Source organism: Neomonachus schauinslandi, chromosome 4 (assembly GCF_002201575.2).
Source record: "Neomonachus schauinslandi chromosome 4, ASM220157v2, whole genome shotgun sequence".
NCBI lineage: Eukaryota > Metazoa > Chordata > Mammalia > Carnivora > Phocidae > Neomonachus > Neomonachus schauinslandi.
In genome coordinates, this window is record NC_058406.1 from 80,291,300 (window position 1) to 80,308,218 (window position 16,919).

Below are 16,919 nucleotides of genomic sequence, written 5' to 3' on the forward strand. Positions count from 1 at the left end.
TTCAATTAAGTAACATTACTTGCAACCTATAGTGTGCAAAGCATTATGGGAGATACATAAATAAGACACTGTGGTAGTCCTTAAGAAATTTTCAATACAGTCTGTCATGTACATATTTTTTGGGAGGGAAATGAAATATTTTAATCTGATGGTAACACATAATACTGTATAGGGAGCACTCCCAGCTCCAAGAGTTCCCCTTCAGATTACAAGGGAGTTCTTAATAATAACTGGATTCGCTAGAGCCTGGCCCCCTGCCCATGGGAAGGAGAGACAGACAATGGAGATGGAGTGGGCAAAGCTCTGAGGTCTGCTCTCTTGTCACTCACAGATCCAGTTCTGAGCAGAACTCTTGTAATCCACCAGCTCCTCAGGTTGAAACCACAAGCCAATCTCCTTCTCTGCACTCTCACGGAATCGCTGCCATGGATAATGTTCCTGCCAATGTGGATTCAGAGGTCCCCATGGATGGTCCCAGGCTTGGAGTCTATAGGGTTGGTCTCCACGAGGCTCACTCGGCTTGTCTTCACCACATTCGGCTCCTCCCAGACCATGGCAACCACAGGCCCTGATTGCATGTACTTCACCGGGCCGGCAAAGAATGGATGGTCCTTTAGGTCAATGTAGTGTTCCTTGAGAAGGTCTTCAGAAGCCTGAATGAATTTCATAGCAATCAGGCAGAATCCCTTTTGCTCAAAACACTTGATGATCTCTCCCACCAGGCTGCGCTGGACCCCATCAGGCTTGATGACAATAAGGTGCATTCACTGTTGGCCATGGTCCTGGGGATAGAGAGCCCTCCAACTGTTGAGGCTACAACTCCATCTGGTGCCACCCTGTCATGTACATATTTAACCATGATACAAGTTAGACTGGGATAAGACTTAGAACCAATATACACGTGATGGAATGTGAATAGTGGCAAAATAACAGCAAACAATTCTATTGATAAGGAAAATCTGTGTCCTAAGATAGCCGACCAAGCCAGCGAGAGGGTCCCAGTCCTTGCCCCGGGGCTTTTCCAGGTTCTTCTCCCCTCTCTGCTTCCCGCATGTACCCATCCGGGTTCTTCTCACTGCCCCGCTTCACAAACGCACCAAAAGCGCCAAGTATGCGGAAGTAGAAGTGTATAAATTACCCCCTTTGTTTGTGCTGGGGGCTCAGATCTTTGGAGATCACCCTCCTCTGAGCCCACAGGCATTAAATAAACCTCCTATCCTCCAAGATCTGTGAGTGCCACTTGGTTCTTCTGTCGGGCGATCCAGTCCAGGTTCTGTAACACTATAGCACTTGCTATGTGCCACAAACTTTTCTAAGCACTTCACAAAAATTAACTCATTTAGTCCTCACAACGAACCTATGAGTTAGGCACTATTGTTATCTCCAATTTGAATGTGAAGAAACTGAGTCACAGATGGTGAAGTAACTCAGAGATAGCTAACTGACCAAGACTTTTTCTTGCTTTCCTTGCAGGACAGAGCGTTGTTACTGAGAAGCAGCTACCACCTGTAGAAAATGTTGAGGTTGTAGAAGAGGGTGGAGCCACAAGATGGAACATGGATTCCTGATACCACAAGAAAGATTGGACTTCGCAAAAAAAAAAAAAGTGTCAAATGTGGAGAGATATAAAATTGGATGATTTATGGAAAGAGGCACAAAAAGTTCAATAATTAGAACATCAATGGTATTTTTTTAAAAGATTTATTTATTTTAGAGGGAAAGAGAGAGAGAGAGCATGATGGGAGGGGTAAAGGGAATCTTCAAGCACACTCCTCGCTGAGCATGGAGCCCCACATGGGACTAGATCCCACAACCCAGGAAATCATGACCTGAGCCGGAACCAAGAGTGGGATGTTCAACCCACTGAGTCACCCAGGCGCCCCTGGTATTTTTAAGTAAGTGGTTCATGGAAGTAGTAATACATGGAAATGGTTTCCAAATTATACCTAATTACAGAAAGAATAGGACACAATAAAGTGAGGATAGTAAGCAAAACCTGCTCTTCTGAGGCGTTTGGTGTTGGTGGCCAGGAGAGTGAGGATGAGATTAGGTATAGGGTATGTTTTAAAAGGAGAGCATTACAAAATAAGCATGGAGTAGATTTAAGAATGACTGTGGGATGGAAGGAGTCAAGGGAGACAGACTGAAGATGTGATCACCCTTTATCGTATATGTTTTGTACACTCCTGGTAGCCTAGGAAATTGGCCAAAAATGCAGGTTTTTTTGTTAGTTATAGTGATTGGACACCATTGTGTGAGAAAACATATGGCTTGATAGTGATCTCCCCTCTTTACTTTTTATTTAACTTTATTTTAATTAATTAATTTTTATTTATTTAATTTGTTATATATCTTCCCTCTCTTTATTGAAGGTCCAGAGTCTGAAAGATTGCCAAAAATTTCATCAGGAAACATTGAAGTGATATTGAAATGGACCAAATGTTGAAAAATTTTAAAAATTCTTCCTGGCTTCCCTAAAGGGACTCCCTGGGTTCACTTCCTTCTCTGTCTTGGTGTTGAGCTAATTTCCTTCCCTCTTTGGATCACAATCACAAATGAAGTAGATCCATCAGCTAATGAAGAGCTTGAGCTAATTGTTCAATGTTTGGCCCATTTCAATATCATTTCAATGTCTTCTGATGAAATTTTTGGCAATTTTTCAGGCTCTAGACCTTCAATATAGAAAGTACTAAAACACACACACACATTCACACACATTCACTTACACGTACATGCACATGCACATACCACTCCAGTCAATATAATTATAATACACAAAATCTATAGTTTTGAGCAATTTCCTTTATTACCTAAATATATAATATATATTGTGAATCAAGTAACTTTAATTACCTTAACTTTATTAAAACAACAGCATTAGTACTTGTCTAACTGGTTATTTGCACGTTATACTTTCAAAAATGAGGGAACTTATCACATAGCACCAGTAATATGTTAAATGAAGTAAATGTAATTAAACATGAGCTTTAACACATTATCTCATTTAACCCTCGCAGAAATCCCATGAAACAGGTATTATTATGCTGTTTTACAGCTGAAGAAACATGCTAAGTTACTTATCTAAGGTCACACAGGGTGGAGAGGAAAAGCCTGTTCCTGAATGGATTCCAGGTATCTGACCAGTGCCTTTCCCTGCCTTATACTGGTTTCGTTCGTACTTAAAATTGAAAGTAGAAGGCAAGTATAAACTTAAACCCCACTGTGCTATTAAAAATCATGTTTTTTTAGTGTAATGACTTCTAAAAACTGTTCACAGTCTTGTACTGTGGCTTAACACCTCAGCAGAAATAGCTCTTGGCACTTCCAAAGTGGGACCAGTTTATACAGCCGAAAAATGCCCTCAAATAAGGCTACTTAGTAGCAACTCTACTGACAACTTCTTGAGTGTAAAATACAAAGAGAGTCTAGATGGGAAGGAATAATTTTGGGCGGGGGAAATATTATTTTTTTTTTAAAGATTTTATTTATTCATTTGAGACACAGAGATACAGAGAGAGAGAGAGAGCATGAGCAGGGAGAGAGGCAGAGGGAGAGGGAGAAGCAGGCTCCCCGTTGAGCAGGGAGCCTGATGCGGGGCTCAATCCCAGGACGCTGGGATCATGACCTGAGCTGAAGGCAGTCGCTTAACCATCTGAGCCACCCAGGTGCCCCAGGGGGAAATATTATTAGCAGCCTTAGAGTCAACATGTTCTTAGCATGAAAAAACAATGTTCCTGAGGAAAAAACAGCGATGTGGATTTATTGATACTGGTCTCTACTACCCTCCTGGAGTAATTGATAATCAGTTACTTCACTGTTCTTGATATCTTTTCCATTTGTACCATAACAACCATAATAACAGCTCAAATGGATTCATGCAATCATTTATTTCTTCAAGAAACCCTTTTTAAACAATTATTTGGTGCCAAGCCCTGGGATTAGCACTTAGGATTCGAAGATGAATGGAGTGCCTAATCTATTCCCTTCAGGCTCTTGTTCTCTAGTGCATGTATTTTAGGTACTTAGGTACCCATGCAAGTGGTATTATACTTAGGAACTTTAAAAAGCATCGTACAAGAAATCATATTAATGATAACCTGGCATCATGCTCCGAACTAATCATTGTCCCAGATGACTCCAATTCTAAACTTTCCCAGGGGAGAAACAGCCTTATATAGCACTTCTCTACCCTCCCATCTCCCTTCCCCACCAGCTGGTACAATGTCTTCGACCTAGTAACTGGCCAAAAATATTGATTAAATTCTTTCTTTTTTTTTTTTAAAAAAAGATTTTTATTTATTTATTTGACAGAGAGAGAGATAGCGAGAGCAGGAACACAAGCAGGGGGAGTGGGAGAGGGAGAAGCAGGCTTCCCGCAGAGCAGGGAGCCCGATGTGGGGCTCGATCCCAGGACCCTGGGATCATGACCTGAGCCGAAGGCAGACGCTTAACGACTGAGCCACCCAGGCGCCCGATTAAATTATTTCTTGATTGGCTTTTGGTGATCTTTATCTTTCAAGGTACAGACTTTGCGTTTTCCTCCATGGCAATGATGATTTTTAATGATTGGTTAGAGGGGAGCCTGGGTGGTTCAGTTGGTTAAGCATTTGACATTGGCTCAGGTCATGATCTCGGGGTCCTGGGATAAAGCCACAGGTCAGGCTCTCTGCTCAGCAGGGAGTCTACTTTTCCCTCTCCTTCTGCCTCGTCTCCCACTCGTGATCTCTCTCTCTCTCAAATTAAAAAAAAATCTTTAGAAAAATGATCGGTTAGGTTCCTTCTTTCATCAAACACTGATGAGTGCTCCTAGATGTCCTAGGTAGTTTATGGATAGTTGTCATTGAGTTCAATTTACATCTAAACAAAGATGACTTGGTATGATGTCAAAATTATTTCTTAAGGTCAGTAAATCAGGCAGTGTCAACATAATGCCAGCACCATTAAATGATCTAACTTTTAGTTTTTATTTATTTTTTAATTTATTTTTAAAAGATTTTTATTTATTTATTTGAGAAAGAGAGAGACTGCGAGAAAGGGAACACAAGCAAGGGGAGTGGGAGAGGGAGAAGCAGGCTTCCAGCTGAGCAGGGAGCCTGATGCAGGGCTCGATCCCAGGACCCTGGGATCATGACCTGAGTTGAAGGCAGACGATTAACGACTGAGCCACCCAGGCGCCCCATTAATTTTTTTTTTAAGGAGGCTCCACACCCAGCATGGACCCCAACACAGGACTTGAACTCATGACCCTGAGATCACGACCTGAGCTGAGATCAAGAGTCAGATGCTCAACTGACTGAGCCACCCAGGTGCCCCAAGTGATCTAACTTTTAAATGCACACAGGTGCTTTAGGTTTGTCCATCCAGGGAAGGAGAAAAAACTGAGGAACCGAAAACTTGCTTGGCCATAGTTGGCAAATCACTCAGTCATTTGTCTTGCCTCTCTAAGAAGCTTTGGCCAAAAAACAAATCAAGCATATCTAAAGCTGACGAAGTAGCTAAAGCTTCAAAAGCAAAACAAAGCCCAGAACGTGATAAATCCCTTTGCTTAAAAACAAAACCAAAGAAAGTTAGGTGACTTTGGGAGAAAAGCTTTTGTTTAGCAGCCAGGGATATGCCACATAGTATTTTGGGAGATTGGGGATGAGAATTTAGCTTGTATAAATGATCCCACTGTTTTAATGAATGATTATGAAATGACCAGAAAAAAGCATATTGTTGTCTCACTTCGATCAGGGATTAAGGTAATACAGTGGGAAAAGTTTGATAATTAAACAGCTCCAGGAAAACTGATGTTTACTTAAAAAAAATTAAAACTAAGCCATTCTTCTCATCATATAATTTAGGTGACAACATTTTTTGTTTGTTTATTTTCATGAAAGCCACTTTATTCTATATCAGTTAGGGCTCACTCTTTACTGGAAAGTTGGAATTATGTGCCCCAAAGTTGTTGATGTACATTGTAATGCATTGCAATGCAATAAGATTGGCTTGAAGAGTTTAAGGTCATGTCATAATTAATTGGATTTTGGATCAGCTCTTCTTTTGGAGGATTCTCTGTGGTAAATGCCACCATGTTTAGTGTGTGTGTGTGTGTCCTTTCTGAAATATTTAGCCTTGTGGATCCCTCTTTACTTACCGAAATACTCTCTACCATTGGATGCCATGATAGCTAACTTTCTTGACTTTTTCCCATCCTTTTACTTCTTAGTCTCCTTTGTGGGGGTTCTCTGCTTCACTTCATCTTTTTAATATGAATCCTTCTCAACTTTCTGCCCAGGTTCCTTTTGCATCACTCTCCACCTGCTCCTTGAGTGATCTTGGTAATGACTTCAAATCTTTTTTTCACATCAGCCTCTTAAGCTCCCTTTAACTGCCTTTATGGACTTCTCTACTTTGTTGTTTCTCAGACACCTAAATTTCAGTGTGTTAAAAACTAAGGTTGTTATTTCCTCTTCAAACTCGTCCCTTTTTCTTTGCTCACTATTATTGTTAAATGCCAACTTCCCAAATATCACCAGCCTAGCAGAACCTGTTGAGATAAAATTCAGTTTATTATGTTAAATTAATTAGACAAGAAGGTCATTAGACTGAGGTGGCTTTAATGCCTTAGTAGCCTATGTAAGCAAACAGAAAACCTAAGCCTGTAAGTGCCTCAAAGTCAAGAAATCAAAACCCAAGGACAGCCCATCAAATAATTTCCTTGCTTTGCTTATATCCCTTCTCTATAAAAGTCTTGCCCTTAGCTCCTGTTGATGGAGTATTCCTAACCACTTCTGGTTTGATCACTGCCTGATTTGGATCGAATTTTGCTCAAATAAACTCTTAAAAATTTTAATATGGCTCAGTTTATCTTTTAGTAATTGCTTACTGAGGTAAGAGAGAATTTTCTCTCAATAGAACTTTGATAGTGTCTGGGAACAAAAAGCAAGACTTGAATTTACTGAGAGTTGAAACTTTGGTTTAAGATGTATTTCAATGTGGGGACTTGATAGGATCAAATAAGGATCCCCATGCAACCATCTAGGATTTGTGGAACCAGCAAGGTGAACATCTTTGAAGGAAGGGATTCAAAGATTCTCAGGGCACAAACTATTGATGGGTTCCAAGGAAAAGTTGGTGGGCATTTCCAGAAGTTTCTATAACAAACAATCAAGCTATTTGCCTGAGCTAGAGTCTTCTGGAAGGGTCAAGTTTTACCAATGAAGAAAATAGAAGATTAAACCATGCTAATATCAACAATAAATTATGTGTGTGTGCAGGCGATGAGTAGTTTCCATCCTCAGTATCTAATCTGTGTGTGGAGGTAGGTGGGTTGGTTCTCATTATGCACAAACTTGTTTTGGACAACTGGGCAGCTGATGGCTATGAGAACATACAGTTGCTTCACATATTCATATAGATCTCTCTCACAATTTCTCCAAAGAATCCATTCACAAATGATCATTGCTAACAAAAATTCCTTTTAATACATATTTAATTTAGTAGCTTGTACATCTAAGAGAATGAATTCTAGCCCCATCCGTGATCTCCCTGCACAGCTCTTTGGTCCCTAATATACATCATGTCCATAACTCTGTAATACTGTCCATGATGCTAGGAAACTTTTTAATCAAATTTTGCATGTATATTTTCCCCGATTCATTGAAAAATCCTTGAAGGCAGTTCTTAGAGCAATACCTGCAGAACAGATCATAGGAGTTCAGTAAATACATGTTGAAAGAATCCAGTTTGATGGTTGTGTGGTTATTCTTCACATGAAGTAATTTTTTTGGTGAAAACATGTGGAGTGACTTGTTTCATTCATTTTAGTTGCTTTAGGTGTTTAAAAGTCATTAACTCCTCATGCCATTATGTAGTTCCAATGTGGATAACTGTCTGAAGGCCTGGAGGCATTGTCATAATATATGGTGAAGAGCATAAGCTTTGAGTCAGCCTGATTTGGGCCCCTCACTAGCTATGGGATTTGGGGACAGTATTTTGGATTTCTAGACCTCGTTTTTCCTCTGTAACATGTCAAGACAATTATACCTGACCATATCTGTTTCCTAGGGCTGCCATTACAAACTGAGTGGTTTAAAATAATAAATTTATTGTCTCATGGTTTGGGAAGCTAGACGTATGAAGTGCTCCACCTGAAACCTATAGGTTTGCCTCTTTCCAACTTCCGGCAGACTGCTGGGGTCTTTGGCATTCACTGGCTCTGGTTGCATGACTTCAATCTCCGCTTCTGTTGTCACAGGTGTTCTCCCTGGGTCTGTGTCTTCGCCTCGCCATCTTCTTACAAGGACAGCAGTTATATCAGATGCTCACCCTACTCCAGTATGATCTCCTTTTAAATTAATCACATCTGCAATGACCCTATATCCAAATAAATTTACATGCTGAGTTATTGGAGGTTAGACTTGAATACATCCATTTTTGGGGTGGGGGGTCAACTTCAACCCATAACACTGACATATGGAATTCTTGTTTTAACTAGAATGACAAAGGAGTTGTTTGGCATCTAGGAGGTGTCACAAAATTAGATTTTTTTTTCCTTCCTCCCTTTGTGCTGGGTTATAATTATGGTGACTGTTCATGACTGATTTTAGTCTGTCCCAACGCCCTTCTGTTTTTCAGAAAATGTGCACTACATGTGGGGAAAGTTGGGTCATTGCTTTGATCCCTGGTGATCCTCATCCTCATGCCACTCTCTGAGGACATGAGCGAATTGATGTTATTTGGTGATTTTGTTTAGAGGATCATTTACTTGTCCTTGATGCAGTGTTCATCCATCGTTGGCTTCTTTCTTTGTCACTTTGTTAGTCTTGCTGCGTTCCCTTCCACACCACAATATGCTTTTGTGCCGGAGGAAGCCAGCTCACTCCAGGGAGAGGTTTGGCACCCCCGCACCAGAGGACCCCCACCAGCAGGGGAGGCAAGGCGGCTCCGGGAGCCACAAACCATCCTGTCACGGCTGCTGATAGAAGGGTGGTTGGTTTTAATTGTAATACTTTACTTTTGGCTATGCTTACCTCCTGCCAGATTTCTAACTCCCTTAACATTTAAGATTGCCAAATCAGGCCATCTGTAAACATGAAAAGTTGTAAAACTGGGGTCTCTCACCAAAGTGATAGTTTTAATATTTTGAATAGAAGAAAGGCTGATTTTCCCAGTCCTGAAAGTCCCAGACTGTATAGTTTGGAGTGAGCATACTCTCTCCATCCTTCACCCTCTGCATTTCCTAGGGATTTCTGGCTGTGGGTGGATTTTGGTTTGATGATCATCTTTTAAACATTTCCTTTTTTTCTGTCAAGAATGTGCCTTGGCAACTGTTGTGGTGAAGCCCAGCACCTTTCGTGAGCCAAAAAGGTGAAAACTGGGCCGACGGGACAGCCCCAGCTCTCTGCTGTTGGTGAGTTATTCTGTTTATTCTACATATGTTTCCTTTTAATTAAAATGTCATTTTTAATTAAAAATGAAATGTCAAGAAGGAAAAAAAATTGGCAAAGTCTGGACTATTGCAATGAATGCAGGCAGAAAAAGTCGGTAGAGAGAAAAAACTTTGAAAGGACAAGAACAGTATCTTATTCACAATTTTGGCAAAAAAGAAAAATCAAGAAGAGGCTTGGCGGGGTTAGAATGCCCTTTGTTGTTCATGGCACATATGCACGTCTTCTTTGTAGCATGTTCCCATAATTAAAAAATATATTTTTGATGTGTGGGCACATGCTTTAAGTTAATGAGTGATGCTGATGGGTACCACATTTTTCGAGTGACAGAGCCACTAATGAGATAGAGCATTGGCTGCAGAGGGCACCAATAAATTGTGTAAAACACCCCTGCTGGCCATTTATTTAATTTATTTTACAGAAGTGTAATGCCTTATAGTTTAATATGGAGCTTTTATTTTGTTATAAAGACCCAAGCCTACAATGGGCTTTTCAAGAATTATGCACCATTTATGCCTCCTATTTCAGCATTGCTCTGATAGAGAATGTTCCATGTTATGATTAAATCCTCAAAGGGATGCTTCCATAGGCAAGTAAATTCCATAAAAGCAACTGCACTGGGGCATACATCGCCTTTCCTAGACAGTAGGAGCTGACAAGTGGTTAGGAAGATGGTGGGCGTGGAGAAATCAGCTGTGGGGGAATGACAAAGCGTAGTTTTGGTACTGAATAGGGAGAGACCAAGGGGAGTTAGCGTTTCCCCAGCAGGTAGTACCTTACTGTGGCCTTCCATCACCTTTTTCGTTCTTTTGGTGGGGCTGAGAAACTTCCCCTCCTTCTCCATGTTTTCCCACTTTGGCTTTATTTTCTTCCCTCTGTGGTGCCATGCTTTTCCCTTCTGACTTAGGTCTTTGCATACCCTCTTTCACCCCACTTAAAATGCAATCCCCCCCATACTGTCCCCTAATTCCGCATGTAGCCACTCCTTCTCATCCTTTGGGTCTCAGTTTATAAAATCGATTCTCAGTATAAACCAAATCTATCCTGTAATTTCCTTTCCTCTACCACTAATAGGTTCTGTGATCACCCCTGACCCCAACTGTTATATGCTTTCATAACACCCTGGACTTCTCCTTTGTAGCACTTATAGCAACTGTGATTAAATGTTTAATTGCCAACTTGACTTGCTTGCATTTTCTAGAATGTAAGTTCCAGGAGGGCAGGAACTGTGCCTATCCTGTGCTTAGGGCTGTGTCCCTAGTACCTGGCACAATGTCTTGTACATAGTAAGTGTTAGATAAATCTTTGTTGTTTAGTGAAGTTTGCTCACAGTAAAGTAAGACTCCATAAGTATTTGGTTGTATGGTTTGGTTGTAGGTTTACAGAGATTATGAAAGGGCTTTACTAACAGTCAAGCTGTTTAGTTTGAGCTCTGTCTAGATTAGCTTTAGCTCTGTCTCCAGTTCTACTGTGATCTAGAAAATGATAATAGTGCTTAGAGTTTGGTTGTCGAATGATACGGAAAAGAAATGTAATTTATGGAGACATAATTCAGTAAACCTATACTGAGATTCTACTTTGTGCTGGGCAGTGTGCTTGGAATCTGCTATCCCTACATTTTAGGAGTTCTTAATTTAATAAAATTTGTTGAGCAAGTGAGAATAAAAGCACATTTTTATGCTGGCTGCATATAATACCCCCACCCCAAGTAAATGTTATCTAGAGGAAAAGGAAAGTCAAATGTTGCCAAATTCTTAACTGGGTCTATAAGGAAAATATGTTTGCATCTATTTACAAAACCAACCTGACAGAGATTGAAATGCTTGTTTACCTTATTAGCTGATTAATTAGTATGAAATGATTCCTTTGTCGAAAAAAATAATAATAAAATGGTGGAAATAGCATTAGGTATAATTTAATTTCCCTAATTTAATTAGGTATATTTTAATTTCCCAGTCCTCAATTTTGTAAATATAAGTAATAAAAGTAAAGACATCTCCTATCCATTTCACTGAATATTTTTTGACAGTTATCATTGAAAAATTATTGAAAAGATTTCCCCAATTTTTCTTTATCACCAAGCTAGTCAAGAAGTTCTGCCTTGTGTCCAATTGAAATCTCTCCTGCTTTATTAAACCAATTTCTGCTTGTTTGCTTCTCTGTATCCATGGAGAACAACTGATCAGCTTCCTTCATATAAAACCCTTTATATTCTTGGAGACAGTAATTTCCTGTGAAATATTTAGTTGAAAGTTCCATAAACTTTAAGAGAAAAAAAAAAGGCTGTGGTTAGTTTGTACTCACAAAAATATTACTGCAAAGCTTTGGACATAAAGATAGTTACATTTACTTTTCTGTGTGACAAATTAACTTTAACCCTGTTTTTAATAGCATTTTGAGTGCTATCATAATACATTTAAATCACGTATTTCCTGTCAAGCATGGTTAATTATTTTGAAAGTGTGTGCATTATAGCAGCTTTTTTTTTGGCTTCTCTTAATTTCTTGGTAAATCTCTTCAACTGTATTCTATAATTTAAATTTATAATTGTCCCAATATGAATTATTACTCATTTCGAATTGATTTTGGCGATTTGATTCTAAAGCCTTGAAATCTGATTATGGATAACCAATAAGAAAACATCCATGTGAGATACAGTAAAAAATGCTGTCTTTTAAGAGTGAGCAATTTGATTTCAGGAGAAGGTTTTTGTTTTTTTTTTTTTTAATACCTTATCCCTAGCGTTAATTTTAGAAGTTCGTAGTTGTCTACAGCAGCTTAAGAAATCCAAACAATTAGGTAACAACAAGGTAATATGTCACTGAAGCTGCAAACATTGGTATGGTGACCTAGATGGGCAGATATTTTCTGGGATTGACAGCACATGGTATTAACTATCTCCTGATATCTTTATTCTTTACATTACAGGAGCTTTTCTCCTTGGAAGTTCTATGATTGGAGTGGTCTTTATACAAATTAACAAAAAGTCCTGCCCAAGTGTTTCCTTGGTTTTGGTGAAAGGCTGCCCTCTTGTGCAGAGATGAGAAGCAACTGTTAAAAACCTCATCTACCTTATTAGCTGATGCAATGTCTGTTGGATTCTGAAATGGACATTAATACTATGCTTGGAACCCACAGTCATCATTTAGAAATACCAAGAATTCACTCGTAGCTTCCTTTGGATTCCTTGTGCTTTAGAAAAGGATGATGATTTTCATGGTTCTTTATACAACTCGGACCGAAGATAAATTCTGCCTTTCCATGCCAGAAAACAGCCCACCCATAGGAGAAACCTACAGGGTTTCCCCTTCAAAAAATAAACAATGTGCTTACTTCTAATTATAAAACCTTCTGATCTGTTAATTAACAGAATCCTATAACTAAAAGAAAAAGAAGTCAGAGCCACTTCCTTTGGTCTGTTAAAGGTTAGGTCTTGACTTTGTCACTAGTGGGAGAGAAGAAAGTTGGACACTCCTTCTCAGATTAGCACTTAAAATTGAAAAATCGAGTGCAGACACTCTCCCTCCTCCTTCTCCTCTTCCTCTTCCTCCTCCTCCTTCTTCTTCTTCATCTTTGGGTCTTGTATTTCCAAGTACTTAGTTCCATTGAAGAAGTCATGTTTCCAGAATGCATATTTGATAAATAGATAAGACAGATGGATTATTTCTGAGACTTTAATAAGTTTTATTTTATGCAAATGTTTTCTTATGCTTTTTAAATTTAGGGTTCTAAAGAACTTAGCAAATAATCATTGTCACTTAGAAAAGAATTAGTTGACTATCTTTGTGAAAGTTATGAGTGGTTAAGAATCCTGAGTAATGGTATCTGAACTAATTACTCTGTCTCTAATTCGTAACTCATAGAAAGTAGAGGTAAAGCCTTGATGTGGATTATAGTTTAGAATTCCGTGGGGTCTTTAGTCATCGAAGGATGTTTGAGTTCCATCTTTCTGGAAGATAGGAATGACTTCAAAGCAAACAGAGCCTCAAGAAAAACGAAAACATATGTCCACACAAAAAAATGTACACAAATGTTCATAGCAGTATTAATCGCCATAATAGCAGAAAAGTGGAAACAAGCCATCAGTGGACCAAATGCGGTTTATCCATGCATTGGAATACTATTCAGTTATAAAAAGAGACCAAGCACTGATACCTATTATAACATGGATGAACCTTGAAACATTATGCCGAGTGAAAGAAGTCAGACACAAAAGGCTACATAATGCATGATTCCAATTTTATAAAATGTTCAGAACAGGCAAATCCATAAAGATAAAATGTATATTAGTGGTTTCCTAGCACTGGAGGTGATGGGGGGAGAGGGAGGGAGAGAGGGAAAAGGGAGTGACAGTGGGTACAACTTCCTTGGTGTTGCGTGCTTTGCAGATGTGTTAAAAACCATTGGATTGTACATTTTAGATGAATTTTATGGTATTGAAATTAGAGCTCGATAAAGCTGATATAAAAAAGGGAAAAACTCAAAAAAGTTCAAAAAAGCAAAAGAAAAAAAAACCCGAAAAACCTCATCGTGTTCTGTAAGAGGTATTTTTCTTCATTTCAGTGGCGGATAGTCAGCATTCAAGACTCTTCATATGCGTGCAGTTAGCCTCAAAGAACCTTCTTTGGGTTTTTTTTTTTTTTTGAGAGAGAGAGAATGAGAGACAGAGAGCATGAGAGGGAGGAGGGTCAGAGGGAGAAGCAGACTCTCCGCCGAGCAGGGAGCCCGACGCAGGACTCGATCCCGGGACTCCAGGATCACGACCTGAGCCGAAGGCAGTCGCTTAACCAACTGAGCCACCCAGGCGCCCCCCTTCTTTGGTTTTTAAAGATTTTATGTCACTGGTTCAAACCTGCCTTCTTGCTTTATGAGCTTAATTATTATGAATAATATTCCTTCAGACTTTTTTTTCCCTATTCCGGGACAAAGTGCCTTGGAGGGAATGTAAATATTTTAAGTGTTGTTACAATATTTATATGAGTAGAAACGAAGAGCCAAGGGCGGCACTTTGTCCTAATGGATACTAGTCCAGGCTTGGAGGTCTAACCGATTAAGATTCAAATCCTACTTACGAGCTGTAAAATCTTGCACAAGTTCTCCTGGAGTCTCAGTTTCCTTAGCTAGGGAATGGGGATAGTGGTACCTTCTTCACACAGCTGTTGGTTCACGTTATTAAATGAGCTAACGCATTTTAAGCACTTTGCAAAGTTGCTTAATGCAGGGAAATAATTCTATGTATTTAAGTAAGGTGAAGGAATAGAAAACAGCTAACAACTTCCGCAAGCTGCTTTAATGTTAATTAGGGAGTTTCTTCACTGGTCTTTAAAAATAGAAATATTTACTGAGAGTTCAATATTAAGATACATTTTTTTTTTCCTTTAAAAGAAAAAGTAGCTAGAAGCCTGTAAGGAATCATTATCATAGCTTTAGGGGAATGGGCAGAATTATTCTCTTCGGGTCTTATTTTCAAAATAATGGATTTTCCTTGTCTTAGGAAATGTTTTCCTGCGTTTCATCACAATCGTAATCAGCACACGACCTGCTTTTTTCCACAGCAATGGAAACAGCTGGATCACCCATTTTGATGAGGGATTACTCTCCAGTATTTATAGTAACACCCATTTCACCAAGTGGAGTCCAAAAGAAGAAAAAACAAACAAGTGACTTTTCTTATAACAGGTAACTGTTTTCTTTTGTATTAAATTTCCTTGCCTATTGCTCTCACCAGCTTCAGATTCTGAAGCCTGTTTCACCACTCAGGGGACATTTGAAAGCAGCCAAACCAATGCAGCCAATAGAAATTTAATACTGAAAATATAAAGCTTTGCTTTACATATCCTGTAGAAGCATTAAGCAAAATATTGGGGGATAAAAACGAGCACGTAAACATGCCAAAGACCTTGAGATCTGAACAGAGACTTCATTCGAAGTCAGACATGCATAAATGTGTCTTTTCTCAGGGATATTAATGAAATGGTTAATTCTGTTGTCATGGCAACAAAGAACAGCTGTGATAAAAAAGCTAAAGGTCTATACATAATGCCCAATACAAGGTCTCTCTAGTTCTAAAGCTGATTTTCTTAGCTACAATAGAAGTGAGGTGTTTTCAATATCATCCTAAGCTTTCACATCAAATCCTCCTAGTTAATCCAATAAATAGACCAGTAGCATAAAAAGGAATATATGTTTGCACATTATAAACCTTATAAAAGAAGTTTACCTATACTCAATGTGAAGAGGGGATCTGGAAGGTAAACATACGCTCCTGCAAAAAATAAAAACCCGTACTGAGTAGAAATTGTAAAAAATAAAATATGTCCAAATGGGATATCAGAGTAATTATCAAACACATTATTACCTAGCCAGTCAGTAGGAACGTATCATATTTGAGATAACAGCCTCATCGTGTACCACAACAGCAAGGCAACAGCAAAAAAAAAAAAAATTCAATTTTTAAAACTCACCAAAACATAATCATATAAAGTGAAGGAGTTTCTTTTTCAGGCCCGTCAATGCTGCCTGGGTGAGAGTGAGTTCACTACCATTTGCTGGACATATCACACCGGTGACTCCACCCCAGATTGTGGATGGATTTCAGAGTCTGAGAAAGACCCAGATAATATTTTCTCTTTCTTCACAAACCACTTCTCTCCACCTTCTGGGTCCTGGGACATGTCCTAGATTTCTTGGTCTTCCTCACCCGTCCTCCTAGGTCTCCATGAGAACTGTCCTCTCCACGGCCTTTCGTGAACTTACCTCAGGCACCCATAGTTTCTCCCCCGCATTCCTGTCATCATTGAATGGGTTTCCAATTTACTCTCCACCCAGAAGTCAAAGCGATCTTTCTAAAACACAAATTGAATTGCGTCACTTGTCTGAAAATCTTTCAGATATTTTCCCTTTACTTCGGAAGAAATCCAAATTTCTTATCTTTCTTAAATTCATCTGTCTTTATTTTTAAAATAAAAGTTATATATGTTTGAGATGTACAACATGATGTTTTGATACACATATGCGTAGAGAAATGAATACTACAGTCAAGCTAATTAACACATCCGTCTCCACACATAGTTACCACTTTATTTTTCTAGCGAAAGCACCTAAAATCGACTCTTAGCAAATTTCCGGTATACAATACAGTATTATTAACTATATTCATGCTGTAATTAGATCTCTAGACTTATTCATCCTGCAAAACTGCAACTCTGTATCTTTTGACCAACACCTCCCCATTTCTCCCAGCTCCCTGCCCCTGGTAAACATGGTTCTATTCTCTGCTTCTATGTATTCGACTTTTTTAGATTCCACATATAAGTAAGATCATGAAGTATTTTTCTCTGTATCCGGCTTATTTCGCTTAGTACAATGTCCTCTAGGTTCATCCATGTTGTTTGCAAATGGCAGGATCTCCTTAGAAGGCATTTCATGATCTGAATCTTAGCAACCTCACCCTCATCACCTTTGATGTCCTGCACCTTACTCTCTCTG

General features: G+C 39.1%; 1 pseudogene; it reads right to left on the minus strand.

Moving 5' to 3' along the window:
* Positions 1-321: 321 nt before the first annotated feature.
* On the minus strand, positions 322-778 carry LOC110580504 (annotated as a pseudogene).
* Positions 779-16,919: the final 16,141 nt, after the last annotated feature.